The sequence below is a fragment of the Nothobranchius furzeri genome, chromosome 7 (assembly GCF_043380555.1).
Source record: "Nothobranchius furzeri strain GRZ-AD chromosome 7, NfurGRZ-RIMD1, whole genome shotgun sequence".
Taxonomy (NCBI): Eukaryota; Metazoa; Chordata; class Actinopteri; order Cyprinodontiformes; family Nothobranchiidae; genus Nothobranchius; species Nothobranchius furzeri.
Window position 1 is genome coordinate 61,079,961 of NC_091747.1, and position 14,886 is coordinate 61,094,846.

General features: G+C 42.7%; 1 protein-coding gene across 1 annotated transcript in view; it reads right to left on the bottom strand.

Annotated features, from left to right (window-relative positions):
- Positions 1-14,282, bottom strand: part of LOC107383082 (cadherin-12) — a 186,511-nt gene extending 172,229 nt beyond the window's left edge. Inside the window, exon 1 of the mRNA XM_015955509.3 lies at positions 13,825-14,282. The gene's annotated coding sequence lies outside the window, so the exon portion shown is untranslated. The remainder of the gene's footprint in view (positions 1-13,824) is intronic.
- Between the last annotated feature and the right edge of the window lie 604 nt (positions 14,283-14,886).

Sequence of the window (14,886 nt, forward strand, 5' to 3'; positions counted from 1 at the left end):
TTCTGAGGGTTTTTTAATGACCCTTCACCAATGACGCCAATGGCGACCAAGATTCTGTCTAAAAATTACATTTAACTCATATTTGGAGTTAATCTTTAGAATTTTAACCAGTTTTCTCATGCATTTCTGGAAAGAAGGCACTGCTTTCTGGAATTTCTAAAACAATATGAGCAGTTTCAGTGAAGTTTGTAAATCAAGGTCAAAACTAGGAAGCAAACTGTGGTCTCTGTTTTCAAGCTGTGCAGTAACTAGTACATCTTCATCTATTTTACATTTTATTTTGTGGTTTGGTGTCCACGCCCCCCTCCCGCATGCTCTGTGTCCTATTTATCACAAGTTCTGGCCGCTGAAGAAGGCCCGATGATGCCGACCTTGAGGAAGTCTCGCTCATAAGAAGTCTCACATAGGCCAAGATCTAGAGTCTGTCAGGATGATTTCTTATTCTATTTAATGGAAGAAGTGCAACGCTTTATCACTTCCCAGGTTCATGGTTTATATAGGACATAACTGGTTTGAAATGGTAAGCTGTTAAGTCAAAAAGCCTGTACACAAAAAAGATGTCCTTAAGAGTCACGGTGATTTAAGTGCAGTGGGGGCGAATGGGTGATTTTATGTTCGGCCGGCATTCTTCTGAAGAGAAAACGAAAAAACAGTCAACACTGTTCCTCCTATCTCCTCGGTGACATTTCCCACTAAAGCATTTGTCTGAAGATAAGCATGAATGAATACAGAGGGAAGTGTTTCTTTGTCCTTACGCTCTCATCTAAAACCAGCCTTCAGAGTCGGATTGTTTTGTTCCACAAGAAGTTCCCGAATGGACTCAAATCTCTGCTCAGCTCCATCAAATTAAAGGCAAGATTTCCACTGTGTTCCTGCTAGTTACTTATTAGAACATGCTCTTATATTTCTCATGTTTTCTTATCAATGCCTTTCTTTTTTGGTCTTGACAATAGAAATGCTACAAATGTAATAAAATGCTAAATGAAAAAGGATATTTATGAAAGTGAGCCAAATATGTCAAAATGTATTTTCATAGCTTTTTTTATGAGGAAACTAATCAAAAATGAAACTAAATCAGTTTTCTGACATTTCTTTGAGATGTGTTGAGATGTAATGAACTCTTCTTCTTGTTGTGGAGCGGGTAGGTGTCCTAGGGGGTGCTCTTTATGCTAGCAGTTAGCTTTTTTAGTTCAACAATTTCACTAAAGTTTGCTTTTCTCTGTTGGCATCATGGTGGAACCTGGAAGTAAAAGTGAGAGGGTAATGTCTTTGGAGGTGAAGAAAAGAGATAAAACCAGAGTGAACATCGCTGCATTCCATACCAGTTTGAGGGTGCTAAAGGAGGCTATGAAACACAAACTGATAGTGACCTGGCTTTGTTGTTACTGAACTTGTAAGTAATATTTTTGTCCAACAATGTGGATCTTTTAACTTTATTTTAGTATTGATTGGCTTATGTTAGCGTTAGCTCATTGTTAGCACCAGCTACAGCAGGCTGCAGCAGGGTTGTTTACAATAGTTGTAATTCCACTTTCAACCAGTAGGGGGGAGAAGCATGAAACTGCATACTGTTACTTTAACACTACTGATAGATATTAAATCTTGCAATTATTGAATTTAATTCTGATTATTTATACAGTGCCAAATCACGACAAGTCATCTTAAAGCGCTTCACAAAGTAAACATTCCAATAAGGGCTGGGCTATAAATCAAAAAAGTTCTGACTCTAACTGATATAATTTTTCACATGGCAATAAATTTGGTAATAAAAATATGAAAAGATGTGTGTAGGTTGGCGACGTTCATGTCCCTTTAAGAAGCTGTAACACCTCGAGTCGCATGACAGCGTGACTGAACGTAATACATGTGACAGCACCATCTAAGGGCCAACTTTTGTTTTTGTGCATAAATGTATTTATTGTTAACCTATCGTTATCGAGGTGAACTGCTTAAGAAACCGTGATGTTGATGTTCGACCATATTGCCCAGCCCTATTTCCAATACAGTTCAGTTCATTAAGCCAATCAGCAAAATGTGTCCTATATAAGGAACCCAGCAGATTACACTGTCACTGACTAGTGACTAGTCTTTACAGCAATCTCCATACCAAGCAAGCACGTAGCGACAGTGGAGAGGAAATACAACATAAATACACTTTGCATGAAATTAAGAAATTGCGAAAAGTTAAAAGTAGAAGTACTAAATTACCCTATGTTGGCCTTCTCAACCTCAAAATCTGCTGAATCAGAATATGAATTAGCCGTTCACTCATCTAAAATAGGCTAAGTAATGACACTTAGCTAATTTTCATCATCAAACCTTGTTGGTGAATTTTCCCTACCATAATCAAGAGTCTATAATGGTTTATTTTGTGTACTTAGCTAATTACTGACAAAAACTTCTCCCCATTGGTAGGTCATGTTACCGTCAGACCCTAACCCTTCTCTCAGCAAATTACAGTTCAGATAAATAAAAAAAATACTAATAAAAAAATGTGCTCAAACGGCAAAGTAGTACTTCTTAACCAGACCTTCTCACACAAGGCAGTGGATCAGTCCTTAGTTTCCCAAACAAGACAAGTAATGGTACTAAGCCAGTTATTGACCAGACCATCTAATTATCTGTAAGCCTTTTGACCATAAATCCCTGGAGGCTAATCAGCCTCTGAATTAGCTTTACCACAAAAAGTTCAAAAAGAGGTAAGTGGAGTGGTACTTAGCCAGTTATTATAAAGGCCCTCTAACCATCTGTAGGGCTTCTTACCTTCAAACATTGGTGTTGGCAAGTAAATCAACTGAACCTTAAAACATTGTCCATGCACATGGAAAGCACATTTAATTTTTTCTATGTGCAAAATGTACTTTAGAAATGAAGCTGTCCTCTCTTGCCTTAAGTGGGTAATAGGGATGTGCATTGGTGAAATTCTGGCAATACAATACGTATCACGATACAGAAGAGGCGATACAATGTATCACGATATATTGCCATATCGATATTTTCCTACATCCCTAGTGGCTAATAATGTCTGAGTTCTTTCACCAGCAGAGCTTGGTGATACAACAGCGCATAAATCAGTCTTGCATAAGTAAATGTCTGAAAGTCTTAGTAGCAGTACTTAACCGCTCGCAGATCAGGCCAAACCATCAGACCTTAGCACTGATCGCCACGAGTCAAGTTACCATAATAAAAGGTCCAAAAATGTAAATAGCAGCTACTGACTAGGTCTTTTCACCATCCCCAGGCCTTCCCACCGTTAAACCATTGTTCATTCATTCATTCGTTCGTTTGTTCGTTCGTTCATTAGTTCGTTCATTCATTCATTCAAATCAACTATAATTAGTATGTAAATCACAATAAGCTCTCGATTTACCGGTCGATCTACGTTCCTACCCTCACCTATGGTCATGAGCTTTGGGTAGTGGCCGAAAGAACGAGATCATGGATACAAGCGTCCAAAATGAGTTTTCTCCAAAGAGTGGCTGGGCTCTCCCTCAGAGATAGGGTGAGAAGCTCAGTCATCCAGGAGGGGCTCGGAGTAGATTCGCTGCTTCTCCAAATCGAGAGGAGCCAGTTGAGGTGGCTCGGGCATCTGGTCAGGACGCCTCCCTGGTGAGGTTTTCCGGGCACGTCCAACCGGGAGGAGACCTAAATGTAGACCCAGGACACGGTGGAGGGACTATGTCTCTTAAGCGCCTCGTGATTTTTATCTTGAGAGGCGCTATAGAAAAGATCTCCTTCTTCTTCTTCTTCTTCTTCTTCTTCTTCTTCTTTCACCTGGCCAGGGGACGCCTTGGGATTCCACCAGAGGAGCTGGTCCAAGTGGCTGGGGAGAGGGAAGTCTGAGCCTCTCGCCTTAGGCTACTGCCCCCACGACCCGACCTCAGATAAGCAGATGAAAATGGATGGATGGAATCAAAACAATTCAAGGCCTATGGCAATGAGGTAGTACTTAGCCGCTTATTGCTAACACCATTAGCATCTTTTTTTTTCTCATGACACAAACAAAAGTTTGACAAATACTTTCTATTAGCGGACTTTAACATAACTGCCCCCACAAAGTCGAACTTCAATTAAACCAACAGTGGGTGACACGACTCGCAGCCAAACTCTAATATCCACTCTGAGCATGACGACAATATAAATGAGCAGATTAATATTTTGTGTCCAACTGAGTTTTGCGTTTAGCTCCAGCATCGACTGCCCGCTGCTGCTTTAGCCCAGCCGGCGTTTTATCCCACAGGAAGCGAGGTTCTGATAATCTGCCGTGATAATGAGAGAATGACATACAACAGGTTCGTCTGCCAGCGTGTTCCAGATCAAACTTGGAACACCCACGCAAGCTGCTCCAGCAAACAGAATTACACCTCCAGCTTTGTAAACGATATGCAGCGCCGAGTGAATTTACGTTCTTTATGTTCCGACTTTCAGTCACACCTTTAATCTTGTGTCAGGCTTTTCATTTACCTGCATAAATCTTGACCAAAGTGTCCAACACTGATAACATTTGAACACAGTGGATTATTCTGTGACAGGATTACTGAGCAGATGGGTCATAGACTTAAACATTCATGCTGCGCTGCATTAGAAGTAGTCTATATGCAAGTGAGGATATCCTGCAGGAGTGTGTTAATCATAATGGGAAGTGTTATGCTATGTGAGAAGCACTTCTCAGGAAATTAGTGTCTGCAGCACAGAAAACGGTGCCGTTTATGGGCCACCTTTCATTTGAATAAAGATTCTTGACATCGATGTGCAAGAAGATTAATATTAGAATATGTTTTCAAACATTGAGGGTTTAAAAAAATAAAAGTAAAACATGTGATTTTATGCATCTAAATGAAAAATCCAAGCTTTGGGTTTTAAGATAATTTTGTTTAAACGGTTTATTTTTAGCCGCAAGAAGGTTCAACCATATGGTGTCATGTTAAACTGAGTAATCAGCAGCACTGAAGGGGGGTTCAGGATTACAAATCCCACTCCTTTCAAACAAAAGTACCGTATTTTCCGGAGTCTAAGTCGCACCAGCCAGAAAATGTATAAGGAAGAAGAAAAAAAACATAAGTCGCACTGGACTACAAGTCGCATTTTGGGGGGAAATTCTATTATTTTTCTTACAAAATCTGAGACCAAGCATTTCAAGACAAGTACCGGTAACAGTAACAGAATAAACAACCAGGGCGCAGCAGCGCGTCACGGTCTCCAGCAGAGGATGGCGATGTTTCAAACCCTCCCAGCGGGCGGGGAGAGCTCATTCCTGGGCCGGAGCCGGCCCGCAGCACCCCGTCACATGCTGCAGCAGGTGATGGCGGTGTTTGAAACCCTCCCAGCAAGACAGGGGAGCTCATTCCTGGTCTGGAGCTAGCCCGCAGCAGCGCGCCATGGTCTCCAGCAGGTGATGGCGGGGCAGAGGAGCTGAAACCTGGACAGGAGGCAGCCCGCATCGTGCCAGGGTCTACAGCAGGAGATGGCGAGACAGGGGAGCCCATTCCTGGTCCAAAGCCGGCCCGCAGCAGTGCGGTATACATCGTTTGGTACATAAGACACTTTGGTATATAAGTCGCAGGACCAGCCAGAATATAAAAAAAAAGTGTGACTATACTCCGGAAAATACGGTAAACATGTTTTTACCATTTAAACGTATTTCCTGACGTTTGTGTTCAGTTTCTACATATGTCGGTTTCATCTATGGAGCTTAAAGGGTAATTTAGGACTGAGGGTCAAATTAAAGGAAAATAAAGAAGAGATCGCCTGATAATCAAAATCATTCACTGCAGCTCTAAAATGAGGCTCCATGAATAATGCCTCAGCTCATATTATCATTACCAAAGGATTAACTGATGAACCGCTGCCACACAAACTTATTAAGGTCTCGAGGAGCCAGGCTCAAATGAAAAATGGATTGACCCAGTGAAGCTGTAGTGGGGCATAAAGCACACGCTAATGGCCTCGAAGTCATCAGCGAAAATCTAATCAGAAAAAGGAGTATTCCATATTTGTTTTCATCTTATACTTTCCTGCAGAAGTGTTCAGCGGCTGTAATGAAAGGCCCCCTAGCAACCTCTCTAGAAATCATTACAGTCTCACTTTACCTCTAGGGTCACTAAACTAATAGTCATTCACCTGTGTGACAGGAAATCTTTCCCAAGCTGCCAATAGGAGGCCGGCGAGGTTGTGTTTAAGGCTGCAGAGCCGAGTCCAGACACAGATGACTGTTTATTGTTCTGATGAGTCTCGGGGATTAAGTGCGTGTCAGATCGAAAACGTTTGATCACAAATGCAAACGGCGACCGTTCTTTGCATAACTTAGAAATGTCCATATGCAGCTGGGAATCGATGAAAGCACCGCCAAGAAAACAATGGGAGAATCAGAGAGCCATTTCAAATTTATAAAACCAAAATACAGCATTCAAATACTTGGCTCTGGAACAAAAATCTATAGAAATAAAATTAGAAAACTAAAACTTTCCATAGTCAGTGTTGAGGTCAGAGGTGGGGTCATAAAACAGGACGGTCCCTTAACATCAGTCCAGTCCGTGAGACTGGCACGTCAATTACCATCATTAGGGTCATCACAAAACATCAAAATTCCAATCTCAGATTTTTTGTCCTTTATACTCACAAATGTGTTATCCAGCAGAAAAACGTCAGTGTTTCATCATTATTGTTGGCAAACGTCGGGCAACGATCCTTGGGAATTTTACTTTTTCTCACACATTTTATTTTTTTCTAGATTAGTGTTTGAATTTAACTTTATCCTAAATTCAAACTTCAAAGGGATTTATTTCATTAAACATATCATTTTTGATGTGAAAAGTATTCCTAGTTTTTATGTTTTCCAATCCAAATCGCTATCGCTGATAATCTAACCGCTAACACGACTGTAGCCAACAACAATCTGCCATAAAAGGCTATGAAACAATGCTAACTAACCTTTATGCTGCTGTAAATATCTCATTACATGGTTAGTTACATGGAATTGTCATATATATGATACACATCATAGCAGCAAATAAAGGTAGAACTTTTGGTCCACTCTGGCTTTAATTCCACCTTAACATTCATAATGTCTGCTGAAACAACTGTGTGATGCGGGGAAAGAGAAAAGTATGGTGTGTTTTTCTAACCTGACATTTGAACATGATGCTGTGCATTTTAGGAGGTTAAAGCTGCACAGAGACCTTTTCACTTTGTTTTGGGGTTAGGTCAATCAATCAAATCAATCAAAGCTTTATTTATAAAGCACCTTCCGCGACCCTGCCGGGAAGCCCAAGGCGCTGAACACGGTACATGAGAAATGTGAAACACAATGAATAAATGGATAATAAAAGCAATTCAAATAGTGCAAACAAGGTAAAACATTAAGGTAGAAACAAATAGGTGTAACGTGAGGAAATTTTCTGTGCTAAAGGTTGCATTTTGCCCGGCTGGGTCAGAGCTGGGTTGCGCAGAACTTTCACCCACAGAGTGAGACCTTTGCCGACATGAAGTCTGCAAGAGTCTGCTGCAAACCATAACATCTGCCACCTGCAGTGCCAGAAGGTGTTGTTCTCATGAAAGCTAATCATAATAAAAGAGTCTTACGCTTCCTTTGTTTATTAATGCTAAATAATCATTTTACCATTTTACTCATTATAAATGTATTTTAATCAAATTAATTATTATTATGCTTTGGGTTAATCATAATAACTATAATGAAGCAATGCTTAATTAAGTAATGTTTTGAAGATGCTTTAGTGGCGACCTTCACACTCAAACACTCACACACACACACACACACACACTCTCACAGTAAATTCAAAACACATTTGCTGACGCACATGTTTGCTGTTGAGAAGAGAAAGGCTTTTGGTAAGTTTTCAGTTCATGATTCAGTTCGTGTCGGTCAACGAGAGAGAGAGGACGTGTGAACAACCACTAAAGGGGGAACGGAGCCCACCGGCTCCTCCCCCCCCCTCACGCTATTCCTGCCAAGCCAGACAGGGTAGCTGAATTGCAACCGCTAACGCAGACTCGTCCCGAGTCTTTTGATTTCTGAGTAATTTAAACTTAAGAAAGCGCATCTGCAAACGCTTCATCACGTGTACCGAGGTCAACTCTGGACCGGAGCGTCGCACACCTTCGTCTTCTCTGCCAGTCAAGGTGCCCTGGATGAAACATCCTCCTTTCACGTCCCGGATCTAAAAGAGGGTCCTAAGTCGGTGAGGCAGTCCACAATAGATAGCGTTCTGATGCAATTGTTTTCCAACAAAACCTAAGTTTATTCAAACCATCACTTTTCACTCAGACACATGTTTCTTCCTGGAGCAAAATCAGACGCACACACGCATTCATATCACATCATTCTCCATCTTCACACATTCAACACAAGATCTATTTGAGCAAGTTTAAAATATCAGCTGTTAAAGATTGTCCAACAAGGTTGCCAATGTTGATTGTTGTTTCCTATGCTTGTCATTTCAAAATCATTAATTTAATTTGAAGAATTAAATCTTTTAACTTTCAAACTTGTCTCTTCATTGAACTGAAACACAGACCCACGGATATTATCGTCAGTTTATCGATGAAAACAACCTTTGAGTCTTTTTAACCCAATAAAATTTGGTTATTCATCCATTAAAAATTAATATTCCGAATTAATATGTAGGATGGTTCATCTTTCATAAAAGAGCATAAACCATTACACTACATAGGTAAAACAAGAGATAAAAACATCAATGAAACCAGGGAAATAAAATCAATATAATAGAGGGCCGACCTCAAACACGTTCAGGGAATGCCAAGCGGAGGAGGTGGGTTTTTAGGCGACTCTTAAAGACTGGCAGAGAAGGGGACAGCCTAACTGAGGGTGGCAACTGGTTCCAGAGTGACGGTGCTAGGACTGAGAAAGCCCGGTCCCCGCGAGTACGACACCTAGAACGAGGGACAGCGAGCAGGCCTTGGTCAGAGGAGCGCAGAGCGCGTGATGGGGAATGTCTGTTCAGGAGCGTGGCTAGATAGGGGGGAGCACCACCCTGGAAGAAATTGTAAACAAAGATGACGAGTTTAAAGTGTGAACGATAACAGACCTGAAGCCAGTGCAGGGAGGCCAGAACCGGACTGATGTGGTCCCGTTTCCTGGTCCCAGTCAGAGCCACTGGATGAGCTGTTGGCTCATCGAAATGAACCAAATTGACCAAATCATCTACTTTTCATAGCAGTTTATGCTAGTCTATTTTTCATAAACCTGGAAACATCCATATTTTCACATTTCTCATTTATGTCAGTGGAAATATAGAACATATTTCTACAGGAATGGACGGTAGAAAGTGTAACACTAGTAAAAAAATAAAAAAGACACAAAACTGTGTGATGCCAAATTGATGTAAAGATGTATTAAATCACATTGCACCATTTGCTGTTAAGTCTTTGAACTTGAGGCATGGCAGCAGCCACATTCTTTAGATCTTGTGTCAGACTAGCTGTTAGCTCATCAATCCTGCATAATAAACTTTATTTTACAGATGAGGTGACGGGTAACTTTTAAACAGATGCACATTCACAAATGCTCAGACTGTCTCTTTATGAGCAGTTGTAAAGAAAAAAACCTCCACCCTCCACTTAACTCTCGTCTTTAGCCTGCAGAGACGTTTACGACCAGAGCTGTTCATGCCTACTATTGGCTTAGAATGGGTGGTGAATTTCTCAAAGGGAAGGCAGAAAAAAAATATTGCAACACAAAAACCTGAAGGTCTTTGGGATATTTTGAAACTTCACCTCACTGGATTTAGTCCTTTTTTATTTATTTATTTAATTATTTTTGCATTTCAACAAAAAAATGAGGCAATTAACTGACCTCCCTTTGGGGGTTCCATTAAATGTCTTCAAACAATAAGGTTGTGAACTGTGATGCATTTAAGTGCAATTGTGAGGGGAAAAACAAGAGAAAGTAGATAAATAATGTTTTATTTTTTTTTAAATCAAGCCCTCCAACTGTGGACAATGAAAGATAAAAGCCACAGCGTTGCTTGTATGAGTAATAATCAGCGTTCAGACTCCACAGTCGAGCCTCAGAGGACCCGCCTCACCTTTTATCTTAAACACAACTCCATGCTGAGCTCGTTCTTTGTCTTTCCTCGGGGCAAAACAGTTGTGTCCTCGCTATGAAATGGTATCATCAGGTAACAGCATCCTTCCTACTTCTATTTTCACCGCCGCTTCAGATAACACGCGTGTACCACAGGGAAAGTCATCTCCGTTTGTCTTCCAAAAAAGCCTCGGAATCAGAGGGCTGAACAAAGTGCGAGCTTTTACCTCTGCAGGTTTTTTTTTTCACCACAGAGGATGAAGCTGTGTCTGAAAACTGCCAAAAAAAGGAAACTGACAGATGAACAGAGACAAATCTATATAAATAACTGCCAAGCTGAGTGGAGAGGAGTTGCCCATCATTCAGACAAGAAGCATGTGCAATATGTGCAGGAGATTGAGAGTCATCCATCACTGCAAGACTTTAATTTGAGATGTTTAGGACTGTTGCTGATGATTGTCTTGAGAGCCAGGGAGAGTCTGGTCTTAGGGGTCTGCAGGGGTCTTGGCTGAGTGTGGCTCACGATGGGAGACGCTGCAGCCTGACAAAAAGTGCGCTCACACAATAGTTTAATCTGAGTCTGGCTGCAAGAGCGCAGACAGAACAAGCAAATCACTGTCTGATTAGCATTCAGATGCTTGAAAGTGTGGAAGCAAGTTTCTGACAGCTTATTACATCTTACGGCGCTACAGTAATGCACTCAGACAGATGCGCTTTAGTGCTCTCACACACACACACACACACATTCGGACACACCTCATTTAGAGCGGAATGATGTCAAAATGAGTCCACTGAGTGGGGGGCGGAGATTGAAGAGCCCAAGGTAAAGAGAGTCTAGAGACTCCAAATAATCTCAAGTATTGATTCCATCTGAGCCCCGAGGCTCCTGATGGACACACACTTATAAATGCGCTGATGGGTGGCATATCCGTATGACTGATCACCGTGGTTCTGCCCACGGTAAAGGCTGCAGACTATCTATAAATATCAGCCCTCTCTAATCAAATGCTACAGCAGATCCGAAGACACGATGACAGCTCGGCAGACGTACGCTGTAATTTACCACAGAGCACTTAGTCTCGCCATTACATTTACATGGACGCGGTGCAGAGAGAGGAACAAGGCGCTGACTGACTTCTCTGTCGCATGTGGCTCATGTACACCGGTGAAGCAACAATGGCGTGCAATAACTACCTTTCTCAGTGGCCTAGTGGTAGAGTGTCCGCCCTGAGTCTGGGAGATCAGGGTTCGATTCCTGGTCGGGTCATACCAAAGACTTTGAAAAAATGGGACCCAATGCCTCCCTGCTTGACACTCAGCATTAAGGGGTTGGATTGGGGGGTTAAACCACCAAATGGTTCCCGAGCGCAGCTGTGTCTGCAGCTCACCGCTCCCCCAGGGGATGGGTCAAATGTGGAGAACAAATTTTGCACACACACCTGTGTGTGTGACAACTAATGGGACTTTAACTTTAAATGGTTTTTTTTTCAGCACACATACAATAAATACGCTGTAAAGTAAATAACAATTGACTAAAGATCAGTAAAGGACGGATCAGCCTTAAAACCAGGATCCCACTGGGCCGAGACTGTTGGTGACTGCTTAGAGATGCACAACTGTGACAAAATAAACAGATTTGGTGGTGGAGTCAGGCTGCATGCTTACGTAGATTATGACGTATTTGTGACATAATTTCAACATTCTTGCAGGATTCATGTTGTAGTTTAATCACAACGTGCCTGAATTATGTCTTGATGCATTTGCAGTTTAGGTCGCCATCAGTCTGTTTGCACAAAATAAAGCCACTGCTTCACTACTCTGCAACTGTTGGTGGAAGTTTGCAGTTAAAGCAAGAGTTTAGACACTTTCCTTGAAATGATTTTAAGTGTTCTCTGTTTCCTCGTCTAATCAAGGGCGCTAACCCTAACCCTGAATTACCAAATGAAGGGCAAATATAGATATACAGTAACTGACACTTTGACTGAAACATGAAATTGCATGAATGTGATGCAGCGTGGGCATACGCAAGTGTCTCAAATACCTCTTTTGTGAAACTGTTTGTCCAATTTTTTGTCTCAAACCTTTCACCAAAGTTGCAGCCACGTGAGGGACCGGCCTTCACTGAAAAAGGGTTTATCTAACTTTTCAAACTTATGAAAATTCTCACAAACAAAGAAATGAAGAACCTGCTAAAATGCTTCAAGACATTTTGGAAACGTTCTCATTATCACCTTTTGGATCTCGTCACGACAGTCGCACCTTAGTGAGATACTGGTGTGACGTGCTGTGGTTCAACACCAAAGTACTTAGAATAAATAAGACACATAAATAATGGCTGTAGATGCACCTGTCTTTTGGGTTTTCGGTGAAAAACGAGAAGGATTTGATTCAATCTGCCTGAATAAGTGGCATTGTGGTTACGAGCATAACAAGATAATCTGCTGTAATGCTGTTCAGTATTATCCATTGTGATGGGATGCTGCGTCCTGTTTTTCACCAGACTGTCATCTATCAAGGGCGGCGCGGAACATGTGCAACAAGAAAAGACGAAAGCCAGAAGCAGAAACGACATCCTTGAGATGGGAAAACTGGAAGTTATCTCAACTAAACCTTTTCTTCCGCCTAGTTCCTAAAACACGAGAAGTGTTTATTCATGCCTTTGCCTCTCAACAAGTTAATAGTCTTCATTTATCTCCTCTAATGCTGTTCTAATACCTGAGTGGCCTGCAGATGCATGCCTTGAATGCTCATTTTCTGCACAGTAGCCTCTGTGTACTCCAAGGGTCCGGCCTCTCCCCAGGAGCGGACTCCTCGGAGTATAATTTGATTTTTCCAAAGCAGGTGTTTTCAGCTGAATGTTGATAAGAGGACTCGGCGCCTCTGACACCCAAGTGAGTTACGTTAGATCTGCCTAAGGAAGCGGACGGCGAAGGGCTTATTTATTTTATCCAATCAGCAAGCGAGGAAGTCCGATTAGCTGTTCTATAATTCATGTGGCATTTCTATAGAGAGGGAATATCTTGAGTGATATTTATTATCCCTGATGTGACATTGATCACGGACACAGATGAAAATGTTGGGAAAGTTAATCCCAGTCCACGCTGATTTGAAGCATCTTTGCTTGTATATTTTCTGCCTTGCTCTTCCGCATCAGCTGGAACAGGATGAGGGTTACATCTGTGATTTTCAGTCAAACCTCCTGCAGATTGTTCTCTAATCTCCCACCGCAACCCGAGAGCAGTCTCTGGCAACGTGTTACACAGTGTGCAAACAAAAGGAGTCACTTAAAGCCTGTGATTGAGCCAAAAGACCTCGTGCGTTTTCACTCTTGGCAGTTTAATTGCGACTCTGTGTGGTGTGAAGACGAGAAACATCTGCTACGTTTGGGACACGATGCGTGGACTTTTCATCCGCGGGAAACGACAAGCGCACGCCGTATACACAGATCACACACTGACCTGCCAAAACCTTTTGACAGAGCACGGTGAGACGATCAGAGTTGAACGACATCCTTTTCTATGCAGATGAGCTAAAAGGGGACGGATCTGCAGACGCTTGCAGCACACGTGTCCAACGGATGCTGGAAAAGTGCTCAACTTCAACTGCATCACAGCACCTTCAAGGACGCAGCCCGTTCACGTTGTAGGAAACTTACGTTGAAATGAATTTAGTCAAGAAATGCACCTTTTTGATCCAAGGAACTCTGTCAACAAGCTGTAAAACCACGTGATTAGTCTGATGAAATGAGAATTTGAACCTACCCGCTGTGGAAACTTTAGAGCAGAGACGCAGCCAGTTTAATCCAAATCAAACTGTCTTGCCACCTTTCAGCAGGAGCAGGCTCTTTTCCTTCACTTCTTTCAATCCCTTCGATCACCCTGCTTCTCTCTTTGGAGCCCTCCAGTCATTATCCCGCTCTGTGCGTGCACTTTGAGCGCGAGCTGGACCATGACAGATGCTCGTGAGCCAAACGCACGGCGCAGGAGAGCAGGACGAGCCGGAGGATGCACGGGAGCTAAGGTGGAGACTGTCCGTGTGGCTGCAGAGCGACGACTGAGAGGGAAGCGAGCGATGGAGTGAGAGCCGTGAAGAGTGTGTGTGTGCAGGAGTGAGGGAGCAAGAGGAAGTGTGTGTGTGTGTGGAGCAGACAGAGTGAAGGAGAGAAAATGTGAGAGGGTCTGCCAGCTCAGCGGTGAGTGTCAGTCGTGATTGCATTGGTGTAAGGCAGGAGAGCAACACCCCCACCCACAAGCCCCCACCCCCACCCCCCAACTCCCTCATCAGATCCTCCTGAGCACTGAGGATCTTCATCATCAAGCAGATTAGAGCCAACTAACACTCCACCCCCATACCCCTGAAAACACACACACACACACACACACACACACACACACACACACACACACACACACACACACACACACACACACACACACACTGAGCCAGGACTGTGCGCAGTGGCCACAGGGGACATTCTAATTGGAAAGACGGTTGGAAATGCTTCTTTTGTCCTGAGCTTGTGTGGTTGCCAACCCTTCAAAGACAAACTTAAGGCAATTTCAGTGACTTTTAGGGTCCAAATGTAATAACGATCACCCCAAAAGAATCTTGGAAATGATCCCAACGTGGAGCAAGGCATCAAGGATCCACATCTGCAAGGCACCTGCAGTGTAATCCGCATCAGTCAGTAGAAGTGCTGAGCTTTGTCACCAGCAGGCTCACGCTGATATGTCACCAGGAATAAGCTGCACAAACATGCTGCCAACAGAGTCAGGGTTCTCCATCCAAGATTCACACTGGCTGATCTGATCTGAGATGCCTCC